This window comes from Triticum aestivum, chromosome 1B (genome assembly GCF_018294505.1).
Source record: "Triticum aestivum cultivar Chinese Spring chromosome 1B, IWGSC CS RefSeq v2.1, whole genome shotgun sequence".
In the NCBI taxonomy this organism is placed as follows: domain Eukaryota; kingdom Viridiplantae; phylum Streptophyta; class Magnoliopsida; order Poales; family Poaceae; genus Triticum; species Triticum aestivum.
Window position 1 is genome coordinate 327,515,966 of NC_057795.1, and position 19,206 is coordinate 327,535,171.

The window sequence follows — 19,206 nt, forward strand, 5'->3', positions numbered from 1 at the left end:
TAAAAGAAAATAAGTTTCCCATGTGATATGTGGCCTAGTTGTTGGGAAAATTTGCAAATATGAATTTTGACTTCATTTGCAAAATCTCGCGAGAATTTGTAAAAATGGGCATAACTTTTGCATACTAACTCGGATGAAAAAGTTTTTTATATGAAAAATCATCTACTCGAAAAGTTACATCCAAATTTAACGGGGGACCCCGTTAAACATTTTCAAAATCCTCAAAAACCTAACAGAAAAAAAGATACGGGGCTTTTAAGATCTGGAGAGGCAAAAAAATTCAAAAAAAAATCAAACTTACTAATGGCGCACCTGCCCATGGTGCGACATTAGTATCTTCCCTCCTTCAAAATTCAAAATAAGTCAAAAAAATAAAAAAATTTACTAATGGCGCACCTGCCCATGGTGCGCCATTAGTATCTTCCCGCCTTCAAAATTCAAAATAAATAAAAAAATAAAAAAAATTACTAATGGCGCACCTGCCCGCGGTGCGCCATTAGTATGCCGTATATATGGCTGGTCGTGCTCCTCTCCTCCTTATCTCTTCATTCCACCTCTCCTACACTCCATCTCCTCCTCTCCTCCACTCCATCTTCCCTTCTCTCCTCCACCATACTTCTCCTCTCCGGTGACCTCCTCCTCCTCTCTGGCGACCTCCTCCTCCCTCCTCCCCTCCCCTCCCCTCACGGTTTCTTCTCCCTCCTCTCCGTTGAGCTCCTCCTCCCTCCTCTCCGGTGAGCTCCTCCTCCCTCCTCTCCGGTGAGCTCCTCCTCCCTCCTCTCCTCCCATCCCCTCATGGTTTCTCCTTCCTCCTCTCAGATGCTCCGGTGAACTCCTCTCCAGCGACCTCCTCCTCCTCCTCTCCGGCGATGTAGGCGAGCGCCTCTCCGGTGACCTCCTCCTCCTCCTCTCCGGCAAACTCCTCTCCGGCGAACTCCACTCCGGCAAAAGACCACGGCAAAAGAACGTACAAGATCCAAAAACAGAAACAAAATTTAAAATAATGTCGTGCCAAAAAACAAGCAAAAAAAAACGAGCAAAAAATCACGATTGCTGCCTTTTTTAATCAATTATAGGGTATCACTCGTTATTTTTGAATATTTGGAGCAATGCAAAGCATGCATTTTATCTTGTCATCTTAGTGTGTGCAAGAGCTTCAACTTCATGTGCGCGCTTATAATAAAGACATGCTATCCAGGGCCTCTGCCAGACAATTGTTCTCCTTCTCTAATATGTGCCCCCTTTAATAGTAGAGAAACTCTTTCAATCTTCTCCTTTGCTCCCCTCTCCTCTCTTCTCTCCCGTATTTAAGTAAAAAAAGTTTGAAAGCACAGATCAAAGTAACACCCATATTACCTCTAATCCACATTACAGTTTGTAAACCTCAAGATAACAATCTGAACTGTTACCAAAACTCGACCTACAAAAAGAGAAAAACAAATACCGCAGGAGCAATCATAACAATATCATGTATGCTAGTGAAATGATGTACAGTAATGATGTTTCACACAATATCATTATCACATATAAGAGCAAAGGTACCGAACATAACCATGCATCAATAGGCCTTTCATGCCAATACCGTCACACAATGAACATGCTGACTTTTTAAAACGATGCCCTCACATGTATGGAATTATTTTTGTGGGGCATATGGACCTTCAAAAATATGCAGGACATTTTTCTGATTGGTCACAACCTTTTTGTTTCAGTTGGCTCCTACTTTTATTTTAATGTAAATATTATTTTTACCAAAAAAGTTGTAGCAGAGAATTTGTACTGTTCTGTAAGAAGAAAATATTGACTCTGTGTTGAACTCAATATCTCCATGACAATCAATAGTTGACTGCCAATCTATTGTTATGGGACACAATATGGGTTACTAATTTTAATGATAGTAGGCATGGTTCAACGCAGTCATTTACTGAAATATCTGTACATGATTAAGAAAATTGATTTGAAATTATGTAACAACAAAGGGCCTGCAACGACACCAAATGACTGGTTGTCGATCTATGTGCAAGAACAGCAAAATAAGCAATAGCATTGTGCAAGCATCGACAGCAATAAAAATAGCAGTAGCCTCTCAATCCCTCGCTATCTCTCTACAGCTCTTTACTACTCTCTTTTATTCCTCTCCCAAGACCACACACGACAACAACACGCTCAATCCCTCTTCTTCCCCCCAAAATCAGCAGCTGGCACCGCCAACCACCACACCGATCACTCGATCGTGCATTCCGTCGTCCAGACACACTGCACACATGCACCATTGCCCCGCCTCTCTCTCCAGCGCCTCACCCCCGCCCCACTGCGATCAAGGCAGACAAAAAGAGTATGCTGTCCTTTATTAACTTTATTAATTGTCACATGGTTCATCAAGGAGATTACCTAGACCAACATTCATCAAAAAGAAAACACCACGTATGGCACAAGCTGATGTGTTAGCTTCCTGGGGTAATGCTGGAAGGTCTTCACAACCTGGACAAGTAAAGTTTGAAAGGTTATAACCTCGACTAACAGAATAAAATGAATTTTAATGCACACACACATGTAGATACATCTCTATTATTTTCTACTCTTATTTTTAGAATCAGATAGCCAACGTTTTCGTTAGAATCAGAGTGAAGTCCATATACTACTTGCTCACAAGTCCTTGACAATGGAAAACTTTGACATCCTCCTTCGTGATCTTGAACACTTGTAGGTAATTTCCTCCTTCATGCTTTTGAACTCTTAAATAGTGCACTGCAGCTCCCGCATCCATGAGGCATCGTGCCCTGTTAGTGCAATGCAGCTCCCACATCGATGAGGCGGTGCGCTCCATCTCCTGGAGATAGACAAGCCACCGGTGCAGCCGCTGAATCCTCTCATCCCCACTTTAGGATAGCACTGCCCCACTGTAGGATTGTTCTGTGGCAACGCATGGGCAACCATGCATCTATTGCTGACTGGGATGGTGTGCATAAAACTACATGCTGAACTTTGGATTGCCTAGATAAGCACTTGTACGTAGCATGCCTATATAATTATTTCCATAGATCAAGGTAATTCAAATGCAATAGACTCGTCCAATGTGGGTGACATGTACACTTAGTATTAACAATCAGAATGGGCAGAAATGACTGACTGAAAGTAGGAATGCCCGGTGTGCAGCGAAGTTTAATTTCTACATAAGAAGGAGGTGAAGAAGATAGTTTGACGATTGGGTACGTACAATGCTTATAGTCGGTCGTGGGAGTTCATGTCGGACTTCCGGCAAAGCAGCAGGCATGCCACCTCCTGCCACCACTCGCAGGTCATCATGTATAGCACCATGTGAGCTCCTCAACCCGCTCACGCCCCCGGCATCCGTGACCAACAGCCGCATTGTCGTGTTCACCGATAGCCTAATCCCCAGATGGTAAAGTATCAAACAATATGAGCAGTGTCCTAATAAGCCCTCTAGATACTTCACCGGTTTAAGAATCTTTTCCTGACATAACATATTTTGAATTTTCCTTTGCACATGTTTGATTGAGATAAATTTTGAACTTCCTTTGCCCATAGTAATATATCTGAGTCAGCACCCGCAGAGAATGTAATTTTCATCATAGGTAATCTACAATGGAGTATCAATTTCAGAAAATAAACAACATACTGACCAAAATATATTATGAAGTAAACTGTACAAGATTCAGCTTACCTTTTGCTTGGGAAGAACCTTTCCAATCATTTATTGGTTCATCTGTCTCTAGTAAGGCACATGCCAACTTCCCTGTATTGTAGTCTGTAGACATGATCCCAGCGTAAGGTTGAGCAAGCAAACAACTCACATATTGTTGGAAATGATTTAGAAATTATATATTTTAGTAAACATGCCTGACCTGTAAAAAGCCTTGGGTCTTTCTCGGTTTTGTAGTGCAAAGCTCAACAACTGAAACTAAAAATACATGCTGGGTCAAGACGAGCTAAAACATGGCTTAAAGCACATCACATGAAACATCAGTCTATCCTACGCCATTTGGGTGTGGTGGTGTGGGGTGATGGAGTTCGTTGTCACTGCTCGTTGAAGGTTGATAATATCACTGGAATTTTAATTGTCGGAAGCACATAAGCTAATTTCAACCCTTTGTCAAAAGCCAAAATGAAGGCAACCACATCACATCCCATGAGATAGAAGATTAGAGAACTTACCATCAAGATGGAAACAGGGACGGGTTCCCCTCCGTCGGATGTTTGTAGAGGACATCATAATCGGGGCAAGTCATACTATGCCTCTTATGCGTCGGACATTACCAAACGGACAACGGAGGGTTTGCCAGTTCACGAACCCATGGCGTCCACTCCTCGTCGACTCTCATTCCGTCGCCGGCATCATGGGTCGGGCATCAACGAACAGTCCCCCATTGCTGTTATAACACCAAAGTTGCAAATTGTCTTGATTTGGAATACAACACAGAAAACATCATTCAAATGGCAGATTATAAATATGCAAGAGAAAATTATATTGCGATATCGGATATATCACACAATCTCTGTTCTTTGTCTTCTCCATGCTGCACACAACAAAGAATGCTAGATTTTGATCGATGCCTTGAGTTAACTGATGCCTGGTAAATAGATTATCGTGATCCCAAATCTGTACATGTTCAACTATCATTTTATAAGCACCTCCTGTAAGAAGTCTCCAATAGAAAGTAATGTTACTGATGGTTAGGTAAACCTGAATGACATAAAAATCAAGGTTGTACTATTACTGATAGATAGCTAACATGAACCACAAAGAACTTTAAAATAACCTTGTTTAGTCAGCCGTATCTCCTCGAACATTGAGCAGGTCCACACGAGTGCCTCCCCTCCATCTTGAAAGATAGCTGCCAGTAAAGCGGACCGATGTGCATCGTATCATATTGTTCTAGTCATATATAGAACCAATATAGATTATTAAAAAATTGCATAACTCAATCCGGCCAATTTATGCATAGATGAGGGTAAATTAATTGGATAATCAAGAAAAGAGACAGAGAGATTCAATCACTAATCGTTCCCCTACACAGAGAAGCAATTGATGTACTAATGCATGGCAGAATGTATGTCTTGCCCGAAATCAACATAGGAAGCTCCTTTTCTTCACCAAACATGAAACATCAAGTTTACCCTACCTGCATACAGAACAAGACCAAGATCAACACATGCCTGTAAATCGAGACCACCAAATCTGATTCAAACACAAAACAAAAAGGAAGAGCCGCCAAGTCAGGCCGCAACAGCCTGGTCATAACTGCTGCTGCTAGCGGGCATGTGTAAAGAGGAAATCAGGCTGCCCCAGCTATACATTGAATTGCCCGTTTATTACCGAAACAGAAAATTACATATTTTCCATTTGATCAGCAATATAGTTGAATCGTCATGAAATACCTTGTGGATATAAAAAAGATCTTCGTCAATCAGGTGTATAACATCTTCTTAAACTGCTAGTAACTCAGTTTGCTTTAGAATGGATTGTAACACATTCAATAGAAAACACTTGATTATTATCAGAAGCATTCGGATGACGGCCAATGGGCTGGGTATGACTTGACGACAGATAAGTTTTACTGACAAACAACCACACCAACTTCTTCCAGCGTCTTCATCTCATAATCACCTACTCAACTTTCAATGGTGGAGCATTGAGCGGCTCCCATGTGCTTCTTGTTCACTGGTTTTTAGAACTACATCTCCAAATTTCTCCTTGTTCACTGGTTTTCAGAACTACATCTCCAAATTTTGACACGGAAGGCACGCTGACCCATTTGGGAGAACAAATGCAATATAGCACATAAGAAATCAAATTGGGATTGACCTGCAACGGAAGAGAGGAGATAACAAATCTGTTGAAGATCGAGGAGCTGACACTTGGGCGCAGAGGTACCGCTCAACGGAGTGGTTGGGAGGCCATGGTCGGCGAAGGAGAGAGGACGCGGCCCCGCTCGCAGGCGGCCGCCCCACGTGCGTGCACGTGCCTGGCAGTAGCATCTCTCGCTCCCTCTTGTCAGGGACGACCTGATAAACTGGGACCGGGAGGATCGAGGCAGTGAAATCTCACCGGCGACCGGGGTGGAGGGATTGTAGCTACGCACGTCCTACCATCCGCGGCGACCAACGCATCCACCTCCCGAAGCGCCGCGCCTGGAGCGCGCCCATGTAGGCGGCCGCATCGTAGTCCGCGTCCCCGCTTGCGTCGAGCGCGAGGGAGACGACGAGCTCGCCCCCGCCCTCCTCCGCCAGAGAGAACTCACCGGCGTCGGAGGCGAGGAGCTGCCGGTCCTGGGCGGACTTGCCGGAGAGCAGGAGGAAAGTGGTGGCGGCTGGGGCTCCCGGAGCGGGAGCGGCGACCCGGCGCGCAAATCGGTGGGGAGGCTGGCCAGCGCCGGCGGCGGCTCCACTCGGTCCTCGGCGGCGGCGGATCGTCTCGCATCTCGGCGGCGGCTCGTATTGGAGTAGAGATGGGATCGATGGAGCATTTTTTTCTGCGGGGTGTGGGGTGGGGTGAGGGAGAAGACGAAAAAAACCTACGAAAAAAACTGGACGAAAGTGGTGGACGAAAATTGACCGATGGACCAGGATGGGAGGGGGTGGTGGGAGGAGAGACGAAAAAAAAACCCAGCGAAAATAAACCGCATAGACTATTCACCAACTGTTCTATCTCTACTCTTAATGGAGCAGTTGGTAGTCTCCGCCGGCCAATTTTCATCCCACCACTTTCGTCCGGTTTTTTTCCGTAAGTTAACTTTTGTAGATTTTTTTCGGCACCACCGCTCCGGCTCAGAAAAGCCCGTACGATGGCCCTCCTCTCGATCCCGATGCAACTTCTCTTTCCCTCCTCTCCCGTGCCGCCGCCGCCCCCATCTCCTGCTCCGCCGCCGCCCCCATCTCCTGACCTCTTCTTCGGGCGCGGCCGCAGGAGCATCTCCACCTCTCCACTCTCTCACGCAACAGCACTCCAAACCCCCACCACCACGCCCGGCTGCCGCTAGGGTTTTTTACCCTCGCTGCCCCGCCGCGACTCGTGTTGCGGGCAGTGAGGATGGGAGCGGGTCGGTCGTGTCGCTTAGTGGGTGGATGGTTGGGGACCGGCGGATCCAGGCCCTGGCGTGGTCCTCTCCCTTCAACTCGCGCCGCCGACCTGGGCTCCCTCTTCTTCCACGGCCACAGCCTGGGGTTGCTGCCGGCTAGACGAATAATTATGTGCAGGCTGCCACGACAAAGGGTTTGACTCCTACACCAATCTCATCAAGGTAAGGTGGCCTGCTAGACGAATTACACTCAGATTAGTTCAATATATAGTGATTCAGCCAGCAAAGGACTAATAATTATGTGCAGGCTGCTGTTCTTGACACTCCTGATGTTGTTTTTCAGAGCAATGCCACGCTAAGGTATATATTGTTACATAATTTGAATCCAAGTCTTACTGATTCTACACTGCCTAAACTGACCATTGTTTTCTTTTTTCCTTCACTTGCTCATTCAAAGGGTGACAACCTGCTATGGGGTGGTTCTCTTATTGAACATGTGAGTAATATAACCTGCTATGGGGTGGTTCTCTTTATTCCACACTGCCTAAACTGACCACTGTTTGCAAGCTTTAGTGCTTATTTGTTAATAATCATGGGGTTCGGACCACGGTACTAGCGTCCCCTTGTCATTGGCGGCAGCTTAGGTGATTGATCTATATATCACGAGTCAGGCTGAATCACGAGTGATTAAACTGGTTTTAGCATGAGCTTGAAGTATACAAAATCTGAATTTTTCACCACGTTCTGTATTAAATAGGATGAACTAAGATGAACCATGTATTTTAGTTCTAAGGAGATAGATCATAATTGTTGTGTGCTAATACTTTGAACGAACTCCTTTTTTAATCTTTGTGTAGGTTTTATATTTCTGCAGAATTATGTGATGGAGCCTTGATATGTACCATGACTTAAGTTCTGGACGTGCATCGAGTAAATGCAGCAGCCTTGATGTTTGAAGTTACAGGGGCATGGACTCTAATTTGCAACCATAAAGTTTATACCGTTGTTGTGTGGGTCAGTCTGGTATGTTCCTTTCATCAACACATGGAATGCTTTATTCCTCTATCTACCTTGGCTAACCATATTTTTGTCGGTATTTAGGGAAATTTGCACATCCAACTATTTGATCTGGGAAATGCAACACCTCGCCACAGAAGGGGGCTAGCCCGTCCATGCTCACCGGTCTGGTTGTCTGGGGGCGAGGAGGGGGTGCAGCCACGCCCGGAGGAGGTCATCTCGGCGCCCGCATCCTCGTCGTCTACATTGCCCACACGACAGGTCGTCGCTGCTGATTAGATCCTCTTGGAAATAGTTAATGTAAACTCAAGTAAAAAAATCCCATGTTGTTTGCTGGCCTCTTTTCAAGTTTATTCTAACTTGCTATTGATTAGATCCTCTTGCAGTTGTGTTGTGTTGTTCCATAAATTGCAGGCTTGATGTATATATCTATGACTGTTTTCCCAAGAATATCATGCAGACGACGGCCAACGCATTCATGGTGGAGGAAAAGATTGGTGTTGATCCTATTTGTAAGTTTCCCCCACGTACTGTTGTTATTTATGCTTGATTATGTATTGTATTTTCTAGATTTGGTAACTGGATATACCTGCATTATTGTTGCCAGGCCAAGATTTTCAAGAAACTTACATTAAGCAACATCATGAGGTTATCCTTGGAATATAACAGTGCCATGGCATTTTCTGAGTACATTAATGAAAGATACTAAGATATCTTCTGGATTGAAGAAATTAAAATGATTTACATGCTTCAATAAAATTAAATAGTGAGGAAAGATAAATCAAATTAAAAGTGTGTGTTGCTTTAGTTGTTAAAAGCAACGTAAGTAAGAAAGTACATCTGCCGCCATGTGACCTTACATGTTCCTCAAGACTCAGTTTTTGTAACGCATACAAGAGAAATTTGGATGATGCACAGTTATAGATATGCATATTTGCGAACAAATCAGGTTATAACAGCACTTAATATAAAGGTTGCATCTGGCCTCCTCGAGCTTTTTATTAGGTCAATGGTAAAATAACACTTAATATAATGCTTACACACGATATTTGATCTTTTTATACCATGTGAGAATCGATGTGGAGGTGAAAGCATGTAACTCATTAGAGCTTAGAAAAAGTGGAATTTGTATTTCAGTTTTTAGATCTTAAATGTGCTCATACTATAGCCATTTCGTTTGAAATTTAGATAGTCCCTCAGATGTTCTAATTACCGCCACTGAAATCTATGAGTTAGAGGGCAGGCCTGGCGCAGTGGTGAAGTCCTCCCCACTTGTGCCAAGAGGTCCTGGGTTCGAACCAGCCTCTCTGCATTGCACTTTGCAGGGGTAAGACTAGGTTCCTATAATCCCTCCCCAGACCCCACCTTGTGTGGGAGCTTCTATGCACTGGGTCTGTCCTTTTTGAAATCTATGAGTTAGCAATTTGAGGGATTGTAATATCTTTATTTGTGTGGCGCCGTCTTCTGCCTTTTTAGGTATGCAAATCCTTAGATGGATGAAATTCCTTTGCATCTAAGTAAGTGGTATGAAAGGGACGCGGAGTTCGTGAACTCGAGCACACAGGAGCTCGATATCTGTCCCGTTCACTACTGCGTCGTGATTCACTGCATTCAATGCCCGGGACAGGCCTGTGGTCGACCAGGAATTGGGAAAGTCAGATATACGTATAGGTGCAGACCTGAAAGGTGGGCCATGGCTCTGACGAACGTTAGGACGCCGTCCACAGATCGGCGGAGAGCCGTGGCCCAGGTCGTCAGCGCCGTCCGGGTCTGTGGTTCAGAACGGTCTCAGATCTGTGCGGCGGAGTGTCTGCACAGGCACACCAGGTGGAGATCGACCACAATCATCTGAGCAGCCCATAGAGCAGCAGATTGACCCCCAGAGTGCCGGGGTGGACGTTTAGGTAAGCAGTTTGTTGGTACTGATATTTTTTGGTAGTTAAAATGCTGCAAATTTCAGTATGAAAAGTGGCTGGTAGTGGCATTTGATGGTTTCTTCAGTAAACTGCTTAAGCTACGATCGACGATTTCCGTTCAGGGCGACGTGTGTCTATGTATGACTATTTTAATTGATTTTGCTCTATCATGTCCTGTTTAGTTCAGCAACGAACCTAATTTTTTAGTTGAATAGGTGATTGTTCCTGCATGACAACACAACATATGACTCTGTATCTGAAGGAAAAAAGAACTGAAAAGTTTAACATTGCATTTGTTTTTGTTCAGGTCAGCTATGCATTTTTGTGTGGTTCAGAATTATATGATGACCCACCTAAGTCTGCGGTTACACTTTGGTACAAATGCAGAGTCAGGATTGGGGCTGAAGCAGGCAGGCTGATGACCCACCTAACATGGAGGCACCAACTTCAACCCGATTTCTCGGTGAGGGAAAATTAACATTGCAAACTATGCAAATAACTAACAGTTTTTGATCGCGTGCTGATTTTGATTCATTACCCTGCTGCAGACATTGGTGCTCACTACGGGGACAAGCTGAAGCTTCCCATTACAAAGGTTTGAAACCATCCTATATGTTCCCATGTTTGACTCAAAGTAAATTATGTTACCCTCCCTTAAATTCTGTTCTCACTGGTATACGTCGGCATCATTGCACAACACAACATATGAAAATCAATATGCGAAGCCCTGCACGAATGCATGAAGCTACATGGCAATTTCTGCCCCCTCGCCTGTGAGGCACTTCGGCATGTTCTTGCCCCATCAGACTCCGCATTTGACACCAGCTGAAACGCCGCCGTACTAAATTACCCAGGATGTCCCACTAGGTGAATTATATCCTTAGCATCTCATGATGGGGGATGTCCCACTAGATGATTTATATCCTTAGCATCTCATAAACATAAGTGTTCCCAACGCAAGCTTATGTACCCCTAATGCTACATTTGAATTATGTGCCGAGCATTTCTACTATCAAAGACCATGGTTTCAAACCATATCCTTTGTTGTTAAGCAATCTGCTGCCCCTGATATACTCTCTCCTTGCGTCGTGCCATGCACATGTTTTGGTATCTTACTTAAGCTCGGTGGTCAACACTTTTTGCATCCACAAGCTTTTTTATGTCTGATCTATACAGTCACTCATTCATGTCCAAGATCCAACACATTCGCACTGACCGCCAACTATCCGATGATTTGGCCAGTCTGCACAATCCATAGACTACATCTGCAACAGATATTCAAAATTATTAATTTTCCAACCTCATCCCACAAACACATTACCCTTTCCCTTGCTTAAAACACCCACTGGCTCATGAATGGGACACCAAATTTAACTGCAACTCACAACCCCAAGTGTTCAATGGCACCATCTTGGATCAGCCAGAGATAGTCTTACAGACCGATGCTTTCTACATGCTCTGGCCCTTTAGCAACAATCACATGCACGAGCAAACTTTAACTGAATTTACATGTACAGAACACCCAAACTTAACTGAATACCACACAACAAGAAGTCGACCACACATTATATAAACCAGTACAAGCATCGAGTAGTTCCATTTTATCATCAAGCAGCTCACATAAGGCACGTAGTGTCATTACATGGGATTACACATAAATAAATAACAGAGTGATCACTTAGTCTTACACACCAAATGTATGGGGTGCAAGCTAAAATGTAATCACCGGCTCAAAACACCCATGACATACTTAGCAAACTTTAACGAATATGTTTTCCAAATTTATATCCGTGCTTGCGTTTCCAAACTGAAATACATGTAAGCTTCAGACAGACCGGAACAACACCACCTCGATCATGAAATCCGGCAGCTCAGCTTTATTCACAAAATCACCTCGTACGCGATTGAATGTCGGAGGTAATACAACTGGTTCTGCACATGGACATTTCAATAATCACTTATAATATTCCAACCGGAAACATACAGGTATGGTAAAAGGTGCTTGAACCACTTCCTGCGATTCGCAAATCACAAATCATTCTCAGTGATGTTCAGCTACTATATACTGTTGGAATCCCATGCTAATTTAAAATTTGACTTACTTGGTGAGCTCCCTTGAGGTGCATGCAAGCATTTTGTCATAGAAAGCTGGCACATCCTTTCGCAAGTGGCTCTTCATGCTTAAAAATAGTGATTGAACTTGGCCTGGTACTCCTCGTTCGATCTCATGAATCCACAAAGTCCACCCTGCAGAATCAAAAGGATTAGCACACACAATAATTAAAAACGGATCTGACTGGATTAACCATGCAGTTTAATCTGCAACTTACATCTCTCTGTTGCACTTGTAGAAATGATTCCCTGCATTCGCTGATCCAGGTGATTACCCGCTCGCCGCAGTCGCTGCATGGGATGAGCGGCTGTATCTCCTTCCGTACGGTGACTAACAATGAGGTAGACATGAAAGACTAAAGATGGAAGACTGATTGTCACAGCGGATCTGTTCGGATTTGGATTGGATTTAGCAGGGTGTGGATAAGACGAGCTGTGTTGGGAAGGTTGATGGCTACAACGAGTCAACGACCGGGCACCATAGATATACTCCGTCACGCCGTTAGCCCAGAATCTTCTGCAAGATGGCTCATATCGTCTACCTCCGTCCCGAGCCGCGCTCTTCATGTCTAACGGGGTAACGATTGATGCTTGTCAGACGTGGACCATAGGACACTATAATAAATCAAATACAGAGTTCATACCTGGGCCTTTACTTCTTGGGTTGTGCATCTCGAGACGAACTTGTGGCAGAGATAACGAGCACACAGGTGCTCGAGCTCACAAAAGCACATTTGGTATGAAAGGATATTCTAATGTTGATGTTGCGGAGCAAAAGTTCGGCTTCGAAGAGAGATTTACTTGAGTTTCCATTAGAAAAACCCATAGTGATACAGAAAGGTTTTTGGCACAGTTTGACATGCATGAAAAATTGCTACGGGTTTACTATTGAACTGAAAGCTTGGACTGATCCTTCTTTTTGGTATGTACTGTTCTGTATCACTATGGGTTTATTACTGTCCTCATCCGTTTCGTAGCCTCCGGTTAGGTAAAATATCTAGCACATGCGTGTGATAGATATATAGTCGACGGTGTATCCCTTGGATGGTTTCTACCACTAAAAGCTTCTGATTCTTCCTCTTCGTAGTTGATTTAGTTCAATAAAAAACAGTCAGACACTTAACTGTAGATTTGACCGAGCGAATTTGGGTTCTGCCTCTCCAGGATTAGAACTGTAGTTATTTCCTGTCATGTAATATTGTTTTCCATCATATTTACTTATTTAAATCTTGAATAGGGGAATTATAAGAATGCAAATTAATAAGAGTTGTTCATATTTTGCTAGCAAGTACATGCTATTATTATTACGGTGGAGTTCCGATTGCTGAAATATGTCTTCGACGTCTATTTTATTTTTTTGTTTCAGTTTACTGGATAAATTTTTCTTGCGTGAACTAAAACATAGGAGCATGCGCCAGAAGCTTGGTATAGGCTAAAATATTGTGATCAACTTCGACCAAGGTCCTGCATTCTATGGAAGTTGCAGTGTTGAAGCTGCTTCGACTGATCCCTAATAGATCTTGACTTCACTCAGAAGTGAGGCATATTGAGCTTAATATATCTTGATTGATACCTACAGATTATGTTGGATTAGGTTCCTATGTGCCTATGCTTTTTGTTTTGCTTTTGGCCAATTGGTTTTTATCCATTGTATGAATATTTTGTGTCTTTGTGGTGAAAAAAACCTAACAGCAACATTTAAACCTCTACTTATATTCAATAGCTTATCAGTTTCTTATGATCTGAATTCTCACCTGACTTTTGTGCTGCTCAGAAAATATGTGGTACGGAGCTCTACCCACAAACCTGGATTCAAGTGATTGGTGGCGGGTTCTAGGTTCAATGGACAAGTCTATCTATAAAAAGTAGTTAACTATAGTGTACTCCTATGCTTTGTTAAAGCAGTGTATGTTGGTTATAGTGAACAATCTTTGTAGCTGTTTTTTTTGTAAAACATACTAAACCCTGATGTGTTTAGTATAAAAAAATGCACCATTGGCATGTAATGTACTATAGTGCTATGGATAATTTTGTTCTCCGAACCTATCGAATATGAACCACGTCTTGCCGGGTTGGATATGGCTGGGGACAATGGGGGTGCAGCAAGCTTCAATTCCAATTTTTATTGGGTCATATGTAATGCTTTGGTGTGTTATACTGCACTGAAACTATATCACTATGTTTATTTTTTATATGCAATGCTTTAGTTGCTTTGCTTTTGGAGGCTCCATCAGAATAGAGGCATCGTATTTGTCTACACTTCCTATCCTGAGGCTCAATTAGAATAGAGGCATCTTAGTTGTCTAATTTGTCTAGAGTTTGGACTTTGGACACGTTTTATCCTTTTATTATACTCATGGTCGTTCTGGAAAACGGATGCAATGCAAATGTTATGTATTCTGCTTGTGCTTGTTCAAGGGACCTCCTAATGACACATGATGGAAACGGATCCGTGGATTAATTCAGATGGCATTAATTGGAGAGAAGGGATCTAGCTAGGTTTGCAATGGCATGTGTACTAACAAAAAATAGCATCCTCAGGTTCTCTCCTGCAAAACTAAAGTTCATGTTCGCAGGGCTAATAAATGTATATGGATTAAAATAAAGATGATGTGTATTCACCAATATATATGTATTTCCATCAAGAAATAAGTTTGGAAGAGTAGTAAGTACCATGGCATTTTCTTTCAGTATACAATGGTGTTTATTTGATAGTGTGTTTCTATGACATGCATATGTTGCTTTAATTTGCTCCTCCGCAAACCCCTCAAAATTTTCTGACAAACTGCTTATACAAACAGCTTTGAGTTTGGTGCACTCTATTGCTTTGTTAGGCTTGGTGGTGTATCAGATTCAGGAGAATAATACTCCCTCTGTCATCATATTTTTGTTTGTGGTAATGCATGATATTCAACTGTATGTAACAATGTGGCAATGACTCAAGAGACATTGAATCTGCCTTCTTGGCTTAGGGCATCAGGGGTGGTGCACGCGTCCCACTTGGTGGCGGTGGCAGATCGGCAAGAAAGGGTGGGGTTGTATTAGGGCGGAGAGCGGGGCGGTTGGCGAGAGACTCCTCCTTGGCGGTCTGTGGGAAAGTAAGGTGATGTGGGTCTCATTCAATTTTAAAGCCGAGGGCTCCTGGAAAAGGGAAAGGGTGTGTCTTGGGGTGGGGTTTTTGTGTTGGGATCGTGTGCGAGAGATAACATGCCAGATAATCCAGACAATCACATTTCTCCCCCACATATGGGCTCGATTTGAAGGAGTTCGGATTATCCAAATAGTTGAATTTTGGAGAGCTTGCAAGGCGCTCGTTTGATGTCCTAACGCATCCGGATGTATGAGGGAGAAAGACGTTTTGACCTTGGCGATGACCTTAATCATTTGTTTGATTCATTTATATGTATTGTAGCCCGTAGCAACGCACGGGCGTTCTGCTAGTTAGGAGTAGAGATTAACACAACGGTCCGCCGAGTGGGCTCACGGCCCATAGCCTATTAGCAGGCGTTTTTATGTCTTGTATGCTTATTATTATTTTTTCTGTTTAATTTCTTCTTCTTTCAAATAATTCGGGATTTCAAAAGAGTTTCAAACATAAAAAGTGAATTTGTTGGAAAAATGTACGTGAAAAAATAAAATGTATGTGGAGTAAAAGAAGTTCATGATATTAAAGAAATGTTCAAGTATTGAAATAATGCTTGTGAATTTGGCCCAAAAAATTTGAATTCAAAAAATGTTCATGATTCTTTCATAAAAAGATCGCAAAAATGATCATAAATTTCAAAAAAAAAACTCATTGATTCAAAAATATTCATCATTTCCAAGTTTGTAAATTTTTTAGTAACTACGTGACAAATGTGACGCAACGCTAAGGTTTTAAATTTTCATGATTTTTACAACTTCTCATGTATATGAAAATTTGAAAAACATTATACAAAAAATAATGTTTACGCAATGGTTTATCGTGTATTCTAAAAATGTTAATCCAAGCATTAGAAAAATATGTTAAACATTTTTTCATTAAATGTTGACCAAGTTTTTTTTAAATGTTAAACTTGCAGTAATGTTAAATATGTATAGAATATGGTGTTGTTCCACTTTGCAACAAATATTTTCTAGGTTCTTCAAAAAACAAATATTAAACTTGTATTGGAAAAATGTTCTTGACGCATATAAAAAATATAGAATGAAAACCAAAAGAAACAAAGAAAAAAAATGAAAACCAAAAGAAACTAGTGCAAAAATAATGGACACAAAGAATAATAAAATAATGTTGAAAATAATGTTGAAAATAAATAAAGAAAGAAAAATAACCAAAGTAAAAAAATAACCTGGGGAATGCCCAACCCACTAGACATGCCTAGGCCGCCCAGAACGCATGGCAACGCCACGGTCACGCGGTGAACACGCGGCGGCATGTGAGCGTATGCGCTCTAGAGTTGGGGTCCTCGGCCAACGTTCAAACCTCGATGTCTCGCCATCAAACCATGTATTTCTGATTAAATAGATACTTATTTACCTAGAAATGAGTTTTGGAAAAAATAAAGAGCAAACTATGAGGCACATGCAGTTCAAATTTGACCCGCCTCCAACTGAATCGACGGGAATTTGTCTTTTTCACCAGAGGTGGATCAAAACTTTGACACGCAACTATTTTGGCAATTGTGCATTATATATGGCGTAGCAATTTATAAAATTGATTAGGTCCAACTTTGCAACAAATATATTGTAGGTCCTTCGCAAAAAAACTCATTTTGGGCACTCGAAAAAATGGAAAATGAATTTTTCGTCCAAAGAAAATGAAAAGTTCCTTAGGCAACATTGTTTGTCATTCCAAGATGCACCCTTGTGCATGATATCATTTGAACAAACTATGCCACGAATATAGCCATAAGATTGATCATTTGGCTTGAAAGCCATGAATCTTCACACATGATAGGTCATTTCTGAGAACACTTTTTTAAAATAATTGCCATATTACAATTTTATTATTTCTCCTGGAAACTTGGTCACATATAATGACACAATACGAAGGTTTTCCAATTTTTTGATTTTTTAAATTTTTATGCCCATTTCAAAATGCGGTCAAAACAACGGGCTTGACCGTTCCTAGCTAGTGGTTGAATCTTGGAAATTTTTTAATGTTTCACTGACTAAATAGGTACTTATGTACCTATAAATGATTTTTGAAAAAAAATATAGAGAAAACTATGAGGCAGCCACAGTTCAAAATTGACCCGTTTCCATCTAAATTGGCAGAAATTTGTCTTTTTCACGAGAGGTGGATCAAAACTTTTGAAACCCAACCATTTGGTTAATTGTGCATTAAATATGGCCTAGTATTTTATAAAATTGATTTGGTCCAATTTTGCAATAAATATATTGTAGGTCCTTCACAAAAAAACTCATTTCGGGCACTCGAAAAATGAAAAATAAATTTTCCGTGCAAAGAAAATGAAAACTCCCTTAGGCAACATTGTTTGGAATTCCTAGATGCACCTTTGTGCACAATATGAGATCGTTTGAACAAACTATGCCATGAATATGACCATAAGATTGATCATTTGGCTTGAAAGCCACGAATCTTCAAGCATGATAGCTCATTTATGAGAACACTTTTTAAAAATAATTGCCATATTACAAGTTTACTATTTTTCCTGGAAACTTGGTCACATATAATGACACAATGCGAAGGTTTTACAATTTTTTGATTTTTTTGAATTTTTTATGCCCGTTTCAAAATGCGGTCAAAACAGCGGGCTTGACCGTTCCTAGCTAGTGGTTGAATCTTGGAAAAAATTTAATGTTTCTCTGATTAAATAGATACTTATATACCTAGAAATGATTTTTGGAAAAAATAAAGAGAAAACTATGAGGCAGTTGTAGTTCAAATTTGAACCGCTTCCAGCTGAATCGGCGGGAATTTGTCTTTTCCAGCAGAGGTGGATCAAAATTTTTGACACATAACCATTTTGTCAATTGTGCATTAAATATAACCTAGTATTCTATAAAATTGATTTGGTCCAATTTTGCAATAAACATATTGTAGGTCCTTCACAAAAAAACTCATTTCGGGCGCTCGGAAAATGGAAAATGAACTTTCCGTGCAAAGAAAGTGAAAACTCCCCAAAGCAACATTGTTTGGAATTCCAAGATGCACCCTTGTGCACAATATGAGATCATTTGAACAAACTATGCAATGAATGTGGCCATAAGATTGATCATTTGGCTTGAAAGCCATGAATCTTCACGCATGATAGCTCATTTCTGAGAACACTTTTTAAAATAATTGCCGTATTACAAGTTTATTATTTTTCCTGGAAACTTGGTCATATATAATGACACAATGCGAAGGTTTTCCAATTTTTTGATTTTTTTTGAATTTTTTATGCCTGTTTCGAAATGCGGTCAAAACGGCGGGCTTGACCGTTCCTAGCTAGTGGTTGAATCTTGGAAAACTTTTGATGTTTCTCTGATTAAATAGGTACTTATGTACCTAGAAATGATTTTTAGAAAAAATAAAGAGTAAAATAAGAGGCACCTGCAGTTCGAATTTGACCCGCTTCCAGCTGAATCGGCGGAAATTTGTCTTTTTCGCCAGAGGTGGATCAAAACTTTTGACACCCAACCATTTGGTCAATTATATAGTAAATGTGGACTAGTATTTTAGAAAATATATGGAGTCCAATTTTTCAACAAATATTTGATAGGTTCGTCACAAAAAAAATAAATCATTTTTGCCACTTAGAAAATGATTAAAAATAGATAGAAAGATCAGAAATGCATACAAATTGGTGCTCACCCATACAATGTGGGCTAACTCTAATGAAAATTTGTGTGGTGCCCTTTTGCAAAATATTTTTGATAGCTGCTTCACAAAATCCCTCTATTCTTAGTATTTGAAAACTATTTTAAATCACTAATTTTCTGAACCAATCAGAATACTTCCCACGGATCACCCTATTGTAGCTGATCTGAACCGTCCATATCCAGCAGATCCAACGCCTCTCACGCCTCTCACCCCAAACCAAGCCCTAGCAGCCCGAGGCCGCCTCTCTCTCCCCCTCTCCCCCAGAACACACCCACCGCCGCCTCTCCCCCCCTCTCCCCGATCCAGATCG

General features: G+C 41.6%; 2 long non-coding RNA genes across 15 annotated transcripts; one reads left to right on the forward strand and one right to left on the reverse strand.

Annotated features, from left to right (window-relative positions):
• Nucleotides 1-1,892: 1,892 nt before the first annotated feature.
• Nucleotides 1,893-6,463, reverse strand: LOC123121885 (uncharacterized). 7 transcript variants are annotated; one of them, XR_006459929.1, is made up of 6 exons: nt 4,177-5,821; nt 3,867-3,922; nt 3,686-3,769; nt 3,218-3,601; nt 2,392-2,481; nt 1,893-2,311 (listed from the first exon to the last, which is right to left on the reverse strand). It is a non-coding gene; the product is annotated as an uncharacterized lncRNA (long non-coding RNA). The 7 variants fall into 7 exon arrangements; XR_006459938.1 differs by lacking the exon at nt 1,893-2,311 and adding an exon at nt 5,828-6,463 and having other exon boundaries at nt 2,326-2,481; nt 4,177-5,144; XR_006459931.1 differs by lacking the exon at nt 1,893-2,311 and having other exon boundaries at nt 2,326-2,481; nt 4,177-5,144; nt 5,401-5,821.
• Nucleotides 6,464-6,767: 304 nt separating this feature from the next.
• Nucleotides 6,768-14,164, forward strand: LOC123121906 (uncharacterized). Of its 8 annotated transcripts, none has more exons than XR_006459959.1 (10): nt 6,768-7,262; nt 7,348-7,400; nt 7,498-7,536; nt 7,915-8,063; nt 8,142-8,569; nt 9,534-9,961; nt 10,361-10,436; nt 10,522-10,568; nt 12,353-13,621; nt 13,860-14,164. It is a non-coding gene; the product is annotated as an uncharacterized lncRNA (long non-coding RNA). The 8 variants fall into 8 exon arrangements; XR_006459960.1 differs by lacking the exon at nt 12,353-13,621 and adding an exon at nt 8,665-8,705 and having other exon boundaries at nt 6,770-7,262; XR_006459964.1 differs by having other exon boundaries at nt 6,771-7,262; nt 13,452-13,621.
• Nucleotides 14,165-19,206: the final 5,042 nt, after the last annotated feature.